Source organism: Protopterus annectens, chromosome 7.part0, assembly GCF_019279795.1.
Source record: "Protopterus annectens isolate FY-2018-M chromosome 7.part0, PAN1.0, whole genome shotgun sequence".
Lineage (NCBI taxonomy): Eukaryota > Metazoa > Chordata > Ceratodontiformes > Protopteridae > Protopterus > Protopterus annectens.
In genome coordinates, this window is record NC_056739.1 from 1234149597 (window position 1) to 1234165076 (window position 15480).

The following is a 15480-nucleotide window of genomic DNA, read 5'->3' on the forward strand; positions in this document are numbered from 1 at the left end:
TACATTTCGACGGCTTATCAGTGCATTACTGATCAAAAAGCGGTGAGCGCAAACAGCATAAGTACACCAAAAACATGATCTGCACCATTTTCCACGATACCCCTGCCTAAAACAACCTTTCAATGTGAAGGAAAACACATTTATTGACATAAAGGCAGCATCAATGTTTACATCTGTGCATGAGGAAGCAAGCGGTATTACAGCGAAAATGTGGTTGCGATAATACGTAAGTACCCAATATTTATTAGATTAATGATAGTCACTGTTATGCTTATTGGGATTGGGGACATGTTCGTGATTAACTCTGAAATGTTCCATTCATGTATATATGTCCTTTGAATTATTTCCTTTTAGTATTAAAAAATATATTAAAAAAAGGAGTGAAAAATGTACTGTTGGTTAAGAGAAGTGAAGCTTTCTTCGCATTTTATTTGTGTTGCCATAGCAACAGTAAACAATTGCTACAGTTTCTAAGGACACTGTGAACCTGCGAAGTGCATTTAGCCTCACAGATAAATAATAAGAAAAAGTAATGTTGATTAGCTATTAAAATGAAAACAACCTAAGCAAGGTAAAACAAATACATAATAGGACTATTTGTAAATATTTTATGATTTATCCTTATAGGATTACATATTCCTGGAAACACAACTGAAATGTTCCCAAACTACATGTGCACTTAAATGTAGTTCATAGGTTCATAGGTTCATACTAGGCTATCTGCCTAAGGGCATTTATAAGCCTAGCCCAGAGTTTTGTGGCTTTCGCCACCCCTTTAGTTTGGAGGATACTATGCCCATTATTTTGCTGTGCCTCTGTCAAGCAGTGACACTGAGATAATCCCTGGGGTATATCTGCGATCTCCCATCCATTGGTCAAGATTTCTCTTGAACAAAGCCAGCGAGGTGCTCTGCCTCACATGTACCGGGATTTTGTTCCACAGCATAGGGAGTATTACTCAGTTTAACATGCTGATTTTACAAGCTGTCTGCAGTGTATAAGTTTCATTTTATATGTTACTTGATATTGTCAGTCTCTAGAGCATATGAAAAGATACATATTACTTTTTGCAACATGTTATCTTTGCAGTTACCTCACACTCTGTACAAACTGACTTGGTAACTGATAGCTATTCATTTAAAATATCAGTTTAAATATTAAATGTGCCCTTGAAATGCTATTGACATTTTGACAAAATATGATCTGAACTGTAAAATGAATGACTTGAAAGAAGTGAAGTAATGCATAGATTTCAAAGACAGTTCTTGACACTACAGTAAAAGTAAAAATATATATTCACAGGGAAGTATTGAAATGTTTTAGTCTTCCAGTTAAAACAGCTTATTGCCAACATTTTGCGATATCAGAAAGTTTGAAGAGATAGGAAATTACTATTCTTTGTCTTTATAATGATTATTAGACAGATGTTAGACTCTGCTTAGTTTAATGAATTGTGACATATGTTTATGAGGAAAAGTGGACTCAGTTACTCACACTGGACTACACATTCCTGGAAACTCAACTGAAATGTCCCTAAATTACTTGTGAATTTAAATGAAACTGCCTGATTGATAAGCATAACTTACTTTAACAACCTGAATCCATAAGCTATAGGCTCTATATATGCTACATTATATATGTCACTTGCATATGACAGGCTCTAGAGCACACAAAAAATGCAAATTATTTTTGCAACATGCTATATTTGCACTTACCATACATTCTAAACTAATTCAATTGGCAACTGACAAGTTATTTATTTGAAACATCAGTCTAAATATCAATTCCATCCTGATATATAAAATATTATAGAACAATAATAGAATAATATATAATTTCATATCTCTTTTAAGAAAATTCTCCATATAATAATTTAGCATATGCAGCTCAGTTGATATTGTTGGTTAAAGGTATGAGTGATAATCCAATAGATCTATCTTTATCTATTGGATTAGGAATGACTTTCATTCCATGCTTAATGGGAAATTCATATTTACTTGTATTTGAAACTTTAGAATTAATGTTTTATAGAAGTACTTTTTTAAAGCCTTCCCAGAATTTTACTCTACTTGTATTTAAAGAAGAAAAAGCATTAAATAATATTCCCAAGTTTACACACATAAAAATAACATTCAATGTTATCAGAGGATATGGTATAACTACTATAATGAAAATTAAAAAAAAAGAAGCAAAAAGTTTCTTCCAACAATAACTTGAAATGGATTTAACATTCTTATCATTAAATACTAATGGCTTAAATAATGCAAATAAAAGATCAAACTTACTAAAATATTTAAATCTAAATAAGGCACAAGTAGTATTTCTCCAGGAAATGCATTTTAAGACTAATAATAGCTTTATTTGGAACCCTAAGGACTATACAATCTTAACTCAATCCTCCTATAGAACAAAGACAAAAAGAGTATCAGTTCTCTGGAAGAAAAACACAATCACTCCAAAAGTTATTTATAAATATGAAGATAAAGAAGGTCTACTAGCGTTTTTATAGCTAAATTTAATAACAGAATATGGACCTTAGCTAATCTATATTGGTTCCCAGGAATTGCAGCAGGAACTGTTAAAAAAAACACCAAGATTTTATTTCCAACAATTATAAAGGAACTCTTATACTGGGAGGAGACTTTAATTGTACCTTAGAAGCTTCTGAAACCACCAAGAAGTCTTTTTGCATAGCAACTATTTCAAAATCCTTAAAAAGATGGATTGATTTATTTCATTTAATAGACACTTTTAAACTAAAATATGATAAATCCATATTATTTTCCCATAAAGACCATAGATTTGGAACACAAACCAGAATAGACAAATTATTCGTAGTTCAAGATTTACAAACAAAAATCCTTAACTTCTCAGTAGTTCCATGCCCCTTCTCAGATCATGACTCTCTGATAATGAAGCTCCAAATAGAGTTTAAACCTTTAATCCCATCATATATCATGAAAATTAAAGAATTTAGACCCTGGATGTTGTCAGAACTACAATTATTTCTTGAAATTAATAATACAACAGAAATCAGTAGAGTCATGGTTTGGGACTCATTAAAAGTGTATTTATTTGGCAAGACCCTTAGCTGGTACAAAAACAAAGTCAGAGAATGGGAATCTGAATAATTAGACTTGCAAACCAGCCTAGTGACGGCAAAATCTAAATAAAAATCAGAATTGTTCAGACGTAAAAAAGAAATAGAGTAATTAATGAAATTCTAACACACAAAACTTGTCTAGCCTTGGAAAAATTCAAAATAAACTCATTAGCCACCTCCCCCAGATATCTACATAACTTATCTACACTAATTAAAATACAATCTAAAGCAAATAACGTTAGTAGTATATATCATGAAAAGAAAGGGAAAACGTATCAGATATAGGAGACATCCTTGAAGCATTTTGGTTCCACTATATGGAACACTTTAAAAAAGAAGATTTAGATACCAACCAAATAAACTTAGATACAAACCTTATCAATATAACAAAAATCCAGAAAACTTAAAACTATACCTACAGAAACCTATATCCTACAAATAAATTGTTGACAAGATAAAAGAAAGTAAATCTAACAAAGCTCCAGGGATAGATGGTATAATTATGGAAATTTACAAACTCTTCCCTTCAACAGTAATCTCCCTTTTCATAAAACTTTGCTAGAAGTCCAGTCAGAAGCAAAAATACCACCCTCATGGAAATATTCTCTCATAACACCAACTCTAAAAGATAATAAACCATCAGATCTTTGCACCTCATACAGTCCTATATCATTACTGAATAATGATTACAAAATATTCATGTCAATCCTAGCTAACAGAATGAAAATCCCACTTTCAAAGACAATTAATGATCAAACTGGATTTTTATATAACAGGCACACATGATAATATTAAAAGGATACTTACTGTTAGAGATTATGTGAATAAAGGAGATAGAGAAACACTTATAATCAGATTAGACATAGTAAAGGCCTTTGATTCCCTCAACTGGGAATATCTATTTAAAACTTTAGCATTATTTGAATTTCCTCCTCCCTTCATCTTATTACTATAAAACATATATATTAATAACTTAGCCTACATTAAATTAGGTCCTTTCACCTCAGAATCTATCTGTATAATGAAAGGTACTAAACAAAGATGCCCCTTTCTCCTATTTTATTTGCTTTGGCTATAGAAATACTTGCAGAAATAATACGCAATAATCCAAGAATAAAAGGAATAGAAATCTATGACTAGTACATATCTAAAATAATGCTTTTTGCTGATGATATTTTATTAACCCTATCAAATTCCAGAGAGTCATTAGGAGAGCTAGAAGAAGTAATGGAGAAATTTTATTAGATTTCAGGTCTACACTTTAATAGATCAAAATCAAAATTTCTATTTTTAAATAATAAAAAAGAACTACAAGTTACAGATAAGTCCATCATAGGAAAACAAGAACTTATGCTAAATTATTTAGGCATAGTGTTATGCAAAAATATAAATGAAACAATGTTAATAAATTATAAAAACATTATTGAAACAATAAAAATATATATATATAGAAAAGTGGAACAAAATTATATTAACTTTTGAAGACAGATTGCAATTAATAAAAATGGTCTTATTGCCAAAAGTACTATATGTAGCATTAGCAGTACAGTTAATTCCTGAAAGATGCATTCTTAAAGAAATGAACTAATTTTTAATAAAATTTTTATGGTATCCCAAAAAGAATAGAGTAGCTCTAACTCATCACATTAGACCCTGGAAACAAGGAGGATTGAACTTCCCAGAAATAGAAACATATATAAAAGCATCTGTGCTTAAAACTACAATAGACTGGATAAATCCAAATTATTTTGACAACTGGAAAGAATTAACAACGGCTATATTAACAAATTAATTTAATATATTAAAAAATGTTAATAGTAGACAAATGAAACAAACCCTGGTACATACTATGCATAAGTATACAATATAATATAACAAAACCTTCTAAAACAACACTGATTAATCATTACATCAGTTCTTTTAGGAAACTTATCAATGCATAGATCTAAAACTTTGGTTTGACCTTTTAACTCCATTTACCATCACTAAGAACTTTCCTCACAAAATATAGAGGGAAACAATAACCTCCTGGGAACAAAATGGATTCTTATGCTGGTTTCAATGTGTAAATAAATTAAATGTTTTAGATATACATATGATAAAAACTGCTTACAATATTCCAACACAGGACTGTTAACCTTACAAAGCATTCTAATGTACACTAAAGATTTATGCAGATTAATTAATAAGTCCTCATTTAAAGATCTTCCAAATCTAATACGTTTTCTGTATGAATTTATATATAATAGTTGTGAAAAGAAAAATTCCATTTCAAATCTATATAAAGGTCAGTCACTGCAGTTAACAGAAGAAATTAAAACTTAACATCTTACTATCAGTTAATTACATCTCTAACACGCAGTACTGAAAATATTTAACTGCAAATACTTACATAGAGCTTTTTTAACACCAGATAGAATTAAAAAGATCAGTACTAATACAAATGGTTTTTGCTGGAGGTGTGAAAAATCAAATAAAGCAGACTGGATTCATGTTTTTTATGAATGTAATACAATTAAATCACATTGGAATGGAATCAATCATTTTTTACAAGCTTTATTTAATGAATCCTTTACCTTAACTAAAGTATTGATTATACTAAATGTAAATGAAGGTCCCTACCTGAATAAGACAAATATGTATTTGTTATGGACAGTACTTGCTATATCTAGGAAATGCGTAACAAGAAGGTGGAATTCAAATACACCCTCAACCTTGGAAGAATTCTACCCTTTACTGAAGACAACTGCATCGATGAAAATAAAAATCAAAGAACTACGAATCTATACCAGGCCATTGGTAAATAATCCTTGGAAGAAAGTTATATATTTGTTGGACACACTGCAATAATCAATAGCTCTGATAACTGATCTGTTAATTCTATATTTAATAACATGCAGTGTATATAATTGAAAGTCAGGCTATTGTAAATATTGTATATAGTTGTTTAAAATGATATTGAAAAATAGTATGTAAATATTATTTTAATTAAAAATAAAAAAAATATTTGAGGAAAAAAAAAACATGCCCCAGGAGGAGATTCCAGGTAGGCTTATGTATCCCAAGTGCTAAATACTCTTGTATCGTAAAATATTGACATTAGTAAGTTTTTTCTATTTAACAATACATTTGTTTGTGGGGGGGTGACTTGTAGATTACAACAGTTAACAACACATTCTGATTGATTTACACATGGGCTTAGGTTGGACTTCCATCCAAGTCCTTGTTGAAAGTATAGTTAATGGATATATAAAGGGAAAAAAGTTATAGCCCTCTGGGTTACTATTAATTGTGATGATGTTGTCCTTAACTTCTGCTTAACTTCTTCCAAGACCATTGTCCATGGGAAGCAGAGCATCTACTGCACATGGTAGCCAAATATCTTCTTTGTCAGTGGTGATGAGCAGTTTAAAAAATATATAATTTTATCCATATGTGTGATGTGGGTGTCAGGACTGTTAAGTGTATTGCTGTACTGTCTGTGGTAGTGGCACCACTGTTAATTTGTTAGCATACATTTGACCGTGGTAGTGTAGCTCTTCATTTTTATCCCTGTGTTTGTTGCTTATTATCACAGGTCATCCTGACAGTGGAAGTGTAGGACTCTTACCAGAGTATCTGCTGATGATAGTGGTGGCGGCCAAACAGAGGCACAGTAGGGGGGTGCAGAGGTTGAATCTGACACTGAGGTTGACATTCAGCCATCCCCTGTAATTCCATCAGACACAACCAGTAGGCTTATGCCAATCCATTCCAGTGAACCCTCAGATATTGGACAGGTGGAGGGTGAGACACTTGATCAAGGAAGTGTGGTTATTGCGGCTTCAGTACCTGTTGACTCTGGCCATAGCCAAAGTGTGGGTGAGGTGCCATGCAGGAGTATTTTTAGTGGTGCTCGCAGGAGGCATGCTGTCCATCCTCCACCTGATACAGGTGCATCTTCCCATGCCACTTGATGCATGTTTAGGGCTGTCATGGAAGCACAGGCATGTTCCCAGAGGTCCTCCAGAGAAATACTTAGGGTTGTAGATGTGGCACAGACTGCATGCATGACTGCCTCCACCATATTGCTGATTCAGTGGATCAGATGAATGACATGTTGGAACGGGCAGTGTCTGTGATGGAACATCTGGTGGAAGGGGGACGGGATCCTCTTAGGCATTGGTCAGTCACATCATCTGATGTTAGCCAATGTGGCCATGCCCGATCACACTCCCATAGTGACACTACTTCCACTGCTCTGTCAGTAGTTGAGGTGTCCACATCCAGACATGGCAGGCCATGGGGTCATGGTCATGGGCATCCACATAAGGGGAGCTCATCCAGCAGACTTCAGTCACATTCAGGTAGCAGCAGTTCATCTGACCATGCGTGTGGACATGCCAGTGCAACTCCTGGCAGAGCCAGTTTTCATGGTTGGGTATGGCAGTGATGAACACCTGTCAGACATACCAAGACATATAGCTAGCACAGAGCTTGGCTGTGTTCATGCAGGCACTCACACATCAATTTCACCTGGAGGACCCATACAGGCACATACACAACAGTTACGTGGTTCAGCTGTGAAGCTTAAAGCTCATTTTGTCTTACTGGCTATTCGTTACTTTATCCAAATGTCTGCCTGCTTCTCTTTCTTACTCACACACACTCACTGACCTTTTGTGCCAGCCTAGGGTTCCTGCCCCCCCCCCACCCTGTGCAAGTGATGATAGCTGTACTATATCCTTGTTTTCTATATTTTGGATTCAGGGATACATAAAATCCCTGTCTGATGCTCAGGCTGCATAGCTGACTTAGTCCTTAGTATATCTGCTTTTGTTTTGTTGTTTTGCTAATTGTACCTTTGATGTATTTTGGTCTTAGAAAGTTAGACAGCCGATAGAATCAAGCATTTTTGCATCAGTATTGTTAATGATCTTGTGAGGGATGTGAAGTCTGAAATTGAACTGTGTCTCATTACTTTCTAACTTCTCTCATTAATGATTTTCCAGTACAAAAGTATGGTGCTAAACTGAGGACATTAGATAACCATCAGTACTTTTGAGAGGTATTACTGTGTGTATCTTTGTGTATCTTTGATGCCTGAGGCCTACTACCTGATGCAAGACACATATAGTCACATAAGTCTCTGCTGTCACATGTTGTAAAGTCATTTCTGTACAAATCACCCACCCAAGTAACAACATGCAAGGATATGCCATTCATTCGTATTATTACACAGTATACACCAGGTTCTGCACCTACCTTGTAAATGTAGCAGTTGCAACAGTTTTATTTCAGGGCTGACTGTCTGATGTTAGCAGTACACAGCCATTACATGGGTAGGTAAAGGTTGTGCGCATTGTCTGGCATCAATGTTACTATATGCACATGTGTAAGAGGAAGGTTTTAGCCCCTTAGGTGATGAGTGAGTGTGCTATGCATTACCTCTTAGCCAATGCGAGGGCATATTGAGCATGCCTATACCTGCCTACACCCACAGCAGCTGATGGTTCCCCCTCTGACACCTCACCTGCTTGTGGCTGTGGTGACCTTGCCATTAGTGATGGGATGTGTGTCCCTTCCCCTTATTGATCCTGCTGAAGCAGCTTTCTCAGGATGATGATATGTAGCATGGGGCACATAAGGTGAATATTTCAGTACATGTACATGGATTGTACTGCAGGCTCCCCCAGATGTATCTAGGCACTGAAACCACAACTTCAGCAGCCCAAACACATGCTCTATGATATTTCTGGTTTTGAATGTGTGCCTCATTATGGCATTCTTCAGCGGGTGTGTGTGCATTTCTGATAGGTGTCATCAGCCACGGTTCCAGTGCACAACCTGTATCCCCCCAGTAAATGACCCTGTGGGATATCACCCCTAGTGAACATCTGATACAGTTGGGAGGTGTGCCAGATATGTGAGTCATGCTAACTGCCTGAGTTGATAGCATGCACGTTCAAGATGATTCCCTTGGCATTACACATGACTTGGCAGTTAATAGAGTGGAAGCCATTTCTATTTATGTAGACTCATCCCTGTTCCCTGGGTAGTGCCTTAATTTCTATATTTGTACAATTTATGGCACCTAGTACTTCAGGGAAGTGAACTTATTTTTCCCTTATACTTTCCTGTTTTTAACGTTCTTTTAACTGAGTGAGGCTGTACAATTTGCCTTTGGTTTACAATGCAGTTTTTATAATACCTGTCATTTCATGATTCATACACTAGATGGAGCATCAAGTTCATTTAAAGCAAATATTCAAGTTAGTAATTTTAACCATTGAGTCCTACTAAATGTGTTTTAATGGTATTTTAACTTTATAATTCATTCTTTGTAGTCAAGTGTTTTAAGGATTTTTATTTAAAACATATTTTTATTTCTACATATTTATTCATCAATCATTGTAACATTAAATGTGTTTTAATTCTTGCAACACAGAGAGATGTAACAAGAACATTTTTTGGTTTTAAACTAAATTAACCTTTCAATTAATTCATTAACCTACTCAATGGAATTAAGTGAATGGTATAAATGCACTAGTAGTTTGAACAGCCCACATCTGAGGAAGTGATTTTTAAAACAAAAACGTATGGTGGAGTGTTAATGTTCTGTGTTTCTGTGGAATAAAGTGAACTGAAGTGTGCTGAGCCATCTGTGGGTTTTTATTCACAATTTTCTAAGCTTGCCCTGCTCAGGGCTTTATTGTTTTGCCTGAAAAGATGCTTCATTTTGTGGACTTCAGGGTAGTGTACTACTGAGTATAACTCCTGCATATTTGTGGTCCTGTCCTCAGGAGTAGAGGGAAAATATATGTGGTCACTGGTATGTTGGAGCATAGCATTAAGAAATTGAGGGAGAATCGTGGATGCTGATGCCTGTGACACCCCCAGCATGTCCCCTGTTAGTCTCTGAAAGGGTCTTGTAGCTACAATTCGAAATGCTACACATACCTTTGTCTTCACTGGTATGGGTTCCCCTCTGTTTGCCCTGGGTCTGAGTTGAGGACGGCAGAGATTGCAGAGTTCCTGTAGTGTGTCTCTTTCTACCCTGTAGCACTCTACAATTTCAATGTTATGCAGATTGTGGTAAGTTAAACAGGGTCTGAAAAGTCATCTTCTTCTTAGGCTTGGACCATCAGCAGCAGCATCATAGACTTCAGCCTGTTGCACATACACATGCATTAAAGCAATAGCAACCCCTAATATTCTTTCTATGGCTGTATTCCAATAGGTTTTGGAATTTGCAGGGAAAACCAGCAATGAGTCTACACGGTTGCTTTATAGCTTGATGAATAGCTGCTCCATCTTGGATTTGATTAGCATACAATTCAGCTGCTTATGTTGTAATTAGCATGCCATGCTATTTACCGTGTTTGCACGGCTGTCTACTGTGTGCGCATTGTGGCACAATACACACACAGTGTAAATGAACCATGTAGGGTTTAATGAATTGGGCAGTGAATGCTTGATTTACTTTGTGCAAAGCTGAGGCTTCAGCTGCAGATTAGCAGCACTGGGTATTCGGATATCTTTGTGAGCCATTCATACCTGATAAGGCCACCGGATAATATATTTAGAATTTCACCTCATTCCTCAACAAAATTTGAACAAATGTAGCCCTGTCTATTCCCTGACTTTTAGCCCTGTCTATTCCCTGACTTAGAAAGAACCTTTGGATATAGTCCAGTTTCCTAACTATATTCTAGTGCTAGCCATAATCTCAATTCAGTTATACAGAATATTTAATTTTGGATGACTCTATCAGCAACATTTGTTAATGCTTCTTGGAAAGGATTTTTTTTTAATCTTGGAATGTAAATGCTGCATCAATTTTCAATTTTTTGTTGTTTAGGGTTTTTTAGACTCCTTTAAAGAGACATCTTCAGCAACTTTTGTCTTTTTGGTTTATGCTCCTTTTCAGGTGTGAAAGTCAGAGAGAGAGAATGAGTGATATTTGTAGTCTGAGGCTGAGCAAGCAGTGCTATGTGGATATGCAGATAAGATCTGCATGATACAATTGCATTGATTATGAAAAGGAAAGCAGTTTTTATAATCATCCCCATTGTTTGGAAATGTATAATGTGTACAAAGTTCGTCTTTCCATATGTGTGAAGTATTTCATGGAATTATAAATGGTTTGCTCCTTGGCATACCATGGGCAACCATGGCTGAGTGCAGTCATGCTGAAAATATTACAGCAAAACTACAAACTGTGTAGCAGCTAAACGAATTTCTTAAAAAAAGTAAAGGGGTTATACATTTTTCATATTCAGGAATCATTTTGTGGATACCCTGATGATTTCATTAAAGAATCGAATTAGAGTGATAGGACTGATTGCAAAAAAGGGAGACAAAACAAAGCAGTGAACACACAAGGGAAACATCAAGAGGCTTTGAGCTGAGGGAGGTGAAAGGTGGTGGGCACTATGTTTATATTGGGGGATAGACCCCCCATTTTTCAAACTTTTTTTTGTATGAGGGTAGTGTGGGTGGGAAGTCTCAGCTGTGTACCCAGTCCACAGAGCCTCAAACATGCCCATTGTCAAATGGTGTTGCAGTGGAGGTCCCCAGTGTTGAGGGGGTAGGGGCCTATGTTAGCACAGTGGTTGGCAACAACTAGGTGAGTGTGTCTTCTACACACTGAAAAGAGGCTTCAACTGGCTGAATTCTCCTGTGCACTACCTCTAGCAGGACATCCTAAAACAAACTACAAAGCCCCTATTCATTGATGTTTGCCAGTATGCCACGTGCCAGACTGCCTACTGGACAGGCGCCTCCACTCCGACCCTGTGAGGACATTGCTGGATGGGCAGAGGGTGATCTCTTCCCTGACCTGGAAAGTAAATTTCTAGTCTGCTTCTGAGGGATTTGAACCTGTATAAAATAAAAATGGGAAAGAAGCAAAACAACAAAGGAATAAGAAACATACGAGCAGAACAAGTTAAAAAAGAGAAAAAAGGTTTAGGGAGAGACAAAACAGAAAAAGTACAATAAATCCACACAGTACTGTTGTAATGCAAGGTGACAACTCAATAAACCAGTGGAAAAAATAACTTTATTGAAGTAAACTTGTGTATGGGAAGTGCTTATGTATACAATTTGGGGGTAATAATTAAGGAAGTGCTTGTGTAACTAGGAAGATTGTGTAAGAGTATTCTTTATGGACACTTGAGATAAATTGAAATATCAAGGGATGTTTTCTATTGGTGGGGTTTTGAGTGTCAATTCTGTACTTTTCAAAGACATTTTGCACTACACAGGCATCAAACATGAAATAAATCACTAAGTACTACAGTTAGTCATGGTTAAAAATGACAGTATGACATTCTTTGTGTATCTGTTCCAGTCTTCATTTGCATTTCTTTCAGCTGCAATGGAATAACAACAGTTGTTTGCAGGGTTACCACTAAAATCGGTTTTAAAACTATTGCTATATTACTGTTTATGCTACCTTGAATTATGTGTAATAATTTTACTGTGCTTAGTTAAGTAATAAATACCTTGTTACTCTTACCAAAAGTTTCCACCAGCCTCTTTGTTCTTTTCTTTTCCAGTTGGGAGTTATAGTGGATCTTTTCCTCGCTAGAAGTACAACAGAGAAGGTTGATCTTGTTGACCTGTATTTCATACACAATATGTCTTATATTCCCTGCAAGAATTTCTTTGTCTTATCCTGTCTGATTGTAACTGTTGAATGCATACATGTGTGTATTATAAAATTTCAGTAGTTAAATATATTGCATTGTGTGTAGGTACTAATGAAGTACTTATGCAGGTGTGTCTTTTGTTTTAAAAAATGCATGTAGCACTCTGTGGAAAACCTGAACTGCAAATGCTGAAATGTAACAGTTCAAGGAAGTGTGAATTTCCTTTTCTGCATTGTACATTAGTGAAGTAAAACAGCTTATTCTCTGAAAAGTTATGTGCTTCTCAATATTTCGGCAAAGTAACCCCAACTACCCTCCCCCAGCAGTCAGTCTGATTAATGTGTGGTGAGTGTCATTTCAGCAATGTTGTACGTGCAGCAAAAAGTGCATATGAACAACAAGTAAGTTCAGCAATTCATTTACTGATCTCTAGTTACTTTTCACAAAGACTGTCTTCTTGAAATAATTCAGAAAGGTCAATGCAGTGCTACACAAGTCTTTACATCTGTAACTGCAAGTGTTATTTCATAATTGTAGTACATGCAGTCAGCATTACTGATATTCGAATATTACTTATACATTTACAGTTACCTGTAGAAATTCCTGTTTTCATGTTCTTTATTGACATGTTCATTTATTACTATAACTTGGTACACAGCAGTATTTTCTCTCTGTCATGAACAGATGGATGTCTGAGTACAAAAATGGTATTCCTATTTCTTTATGAATTTCAGAATGTTACCTGAAGTACATATTTGCAGGTAAAGATATCTGACTGTTGAAGTACATGTACTTGGAGAATTTTTTCTAGCCCCCTTTTGTGTTTTATACATACAGCTATATGTGGATTAAAAATTGTACTAACTGTAGAACTCTGGCCTTCTCACCCTAACCTGGTCAACAGTCGTGGCCAACTGGTTAGCACTACAGTTTTTCTAGTCATCATGCCTCTGACAACACTGCTGACTGGAGTGGGTTATGTGTGTCAAGGATGACAGGTCATTACCTAGCTCCTGCCAGATATCTATTTTCTTCCACTTACTGGTACACATGCATGCCTGGATCTTCTCCAGGTAGGAGTCATGCAAAAGATAGAGCATGATTCATTTCTCTTTCTCAAACCAGCCAGGAGTATGGCCTTGTGCCTTCACAGGTGCTGCCATCATAGGAAGAGCCAGAACCAGAATGAGGAATGTAAAGTGATGACTGTATTATGCTGGGTTAGAACCACTCCCTGTTGAGTGTGACATCAACTTGACCAAACCTTAAATTATTAGCATGCTCATTAGACCAGGTATTGATAACATTGGCAGGTTTGGTGTAACCAAAACTGATTTGTCTCGCACTTTTTTTCTTAAAGAGAAGCACTTACCAGACCATACAGTTACTAATGGATTATTTCTATGTTTATCTATAGCAGTTAGTTTTGCCAGTAATATTTCTTCATAACATTTACATTATCATTATGTCTGAGTTTAGCAGCATGCGGTTTCATGTAGTGAAGTTAGGCCTAGTTCTTTTTTTTAAATAGGTAATGGAGTAAGAAATGTCAATACTAATATTATGAAGTACTTCTTGGACTTTTGGATATGGATTATTTGTTCAGATGTGACATACAGACTTAGATGACCATAGATTAGCCTTTAGATTCATGACAGACTGACATTAAGAGGACTACATATTGAGTTTTACCAGCATATCTTTGTATTGGTTAGTTTTGGCCAAATAGCCTGTGGCTGCGAACAGCTTGGAATTGCTGTGGACTGCTGCAAAGGTGGTAAATGTCTGCAGTGCATCCATGGCTTTTCAGATTTATTCTTGTAATGTGTCACATGTGTTCACAATTGGCTAAAATCTGGAATATACCGATGTACTTTGTAACATGTTTGCATTATATTTCAATTCATAGATAACCATATACATTAGGCTAATTTTCATACTAAACTTGTAGATCAGCCTGAATTAATGCTGCAAAGTTAAGGTGTACCATACTGATTTGTGAATAGCCGAGATAGGTGGCAAATTACTTAGGATACCTCAGACATGAAAAAGTAAAAAAATGTTTATAAATTAATTAATAGCTATTAACAGACCATTTAACAGTTGCTGTCTTAATGTTTTAAATGTCAGTTGCAATGCATTTTGAACTGTATTATGCATTTAAACATAACATTGAATGACTGGTTAATTATGCCAAAGTGCTTGCAAGTTGTTTGTGGTTATGTTCACTGAAAATGTTCTAAGTAAGCAATGCTTCACTGCATAACCTTGTTATTGTCCATAAATCTGAGAAATGGCTATTGCAGTTGAGAATGTATACAGTGCAGAAGACATAAATGCAGAATGTGTAGTGAAAATGTTGTGTTACTGCTGTCACTCTGAGGGCGGAATACCTGGTAATGGCAGTACTGCGTTGTAATGTAGGTGTAATTACTTCCATCAGTACAGAATAAAATGAAGTTGTGCACTTTGAAATCACATTTCTGTTTGCTTATTTATGTATTTGTGTTGGTGGCAGGAAAAGCAGGCCAGAGGTTTATAGTTTAACTGCTGATGTCATGCAGACAGTACTGTGGCAAGTGTCTGACCATAGCACTTTTTTATTTATTGTTTCCTGTGTAGTACAGATGGTCAATAAGGGATTCAAGCATAGACATGATAACTTTAACCATGAGGAAAATCGTCTACTCGTGGCAGTACTTAGGATATACGGCAAGCTGCTGTTTGGTAAAGGGGGCCAGA

At 35.8% G+C, this 15480-nt stretch overlaps 1 long non-coding RNA gene across 1 annotated transcript in view; it reads left to right on the top strand.

Moving 5' to 3' along the window:
- LOC122806988 overlaps positions 1 to 15197 on the top strand; it is a 143670-nt gene extending 128473 nt beyond the window's left edge. Inside the window, exon 3 of the long non-coding RNA XR_006365574.1 lies at positions 12646 to 15197. This is a non-coding gene — a long non-coding RNA (uncharacterized LOC122806988). The remainder of the gene's footprint in view (positions 1 to 12645) is intronic.
- Positions 15198 to 15480: the final 283 nt, after the last annotated feature.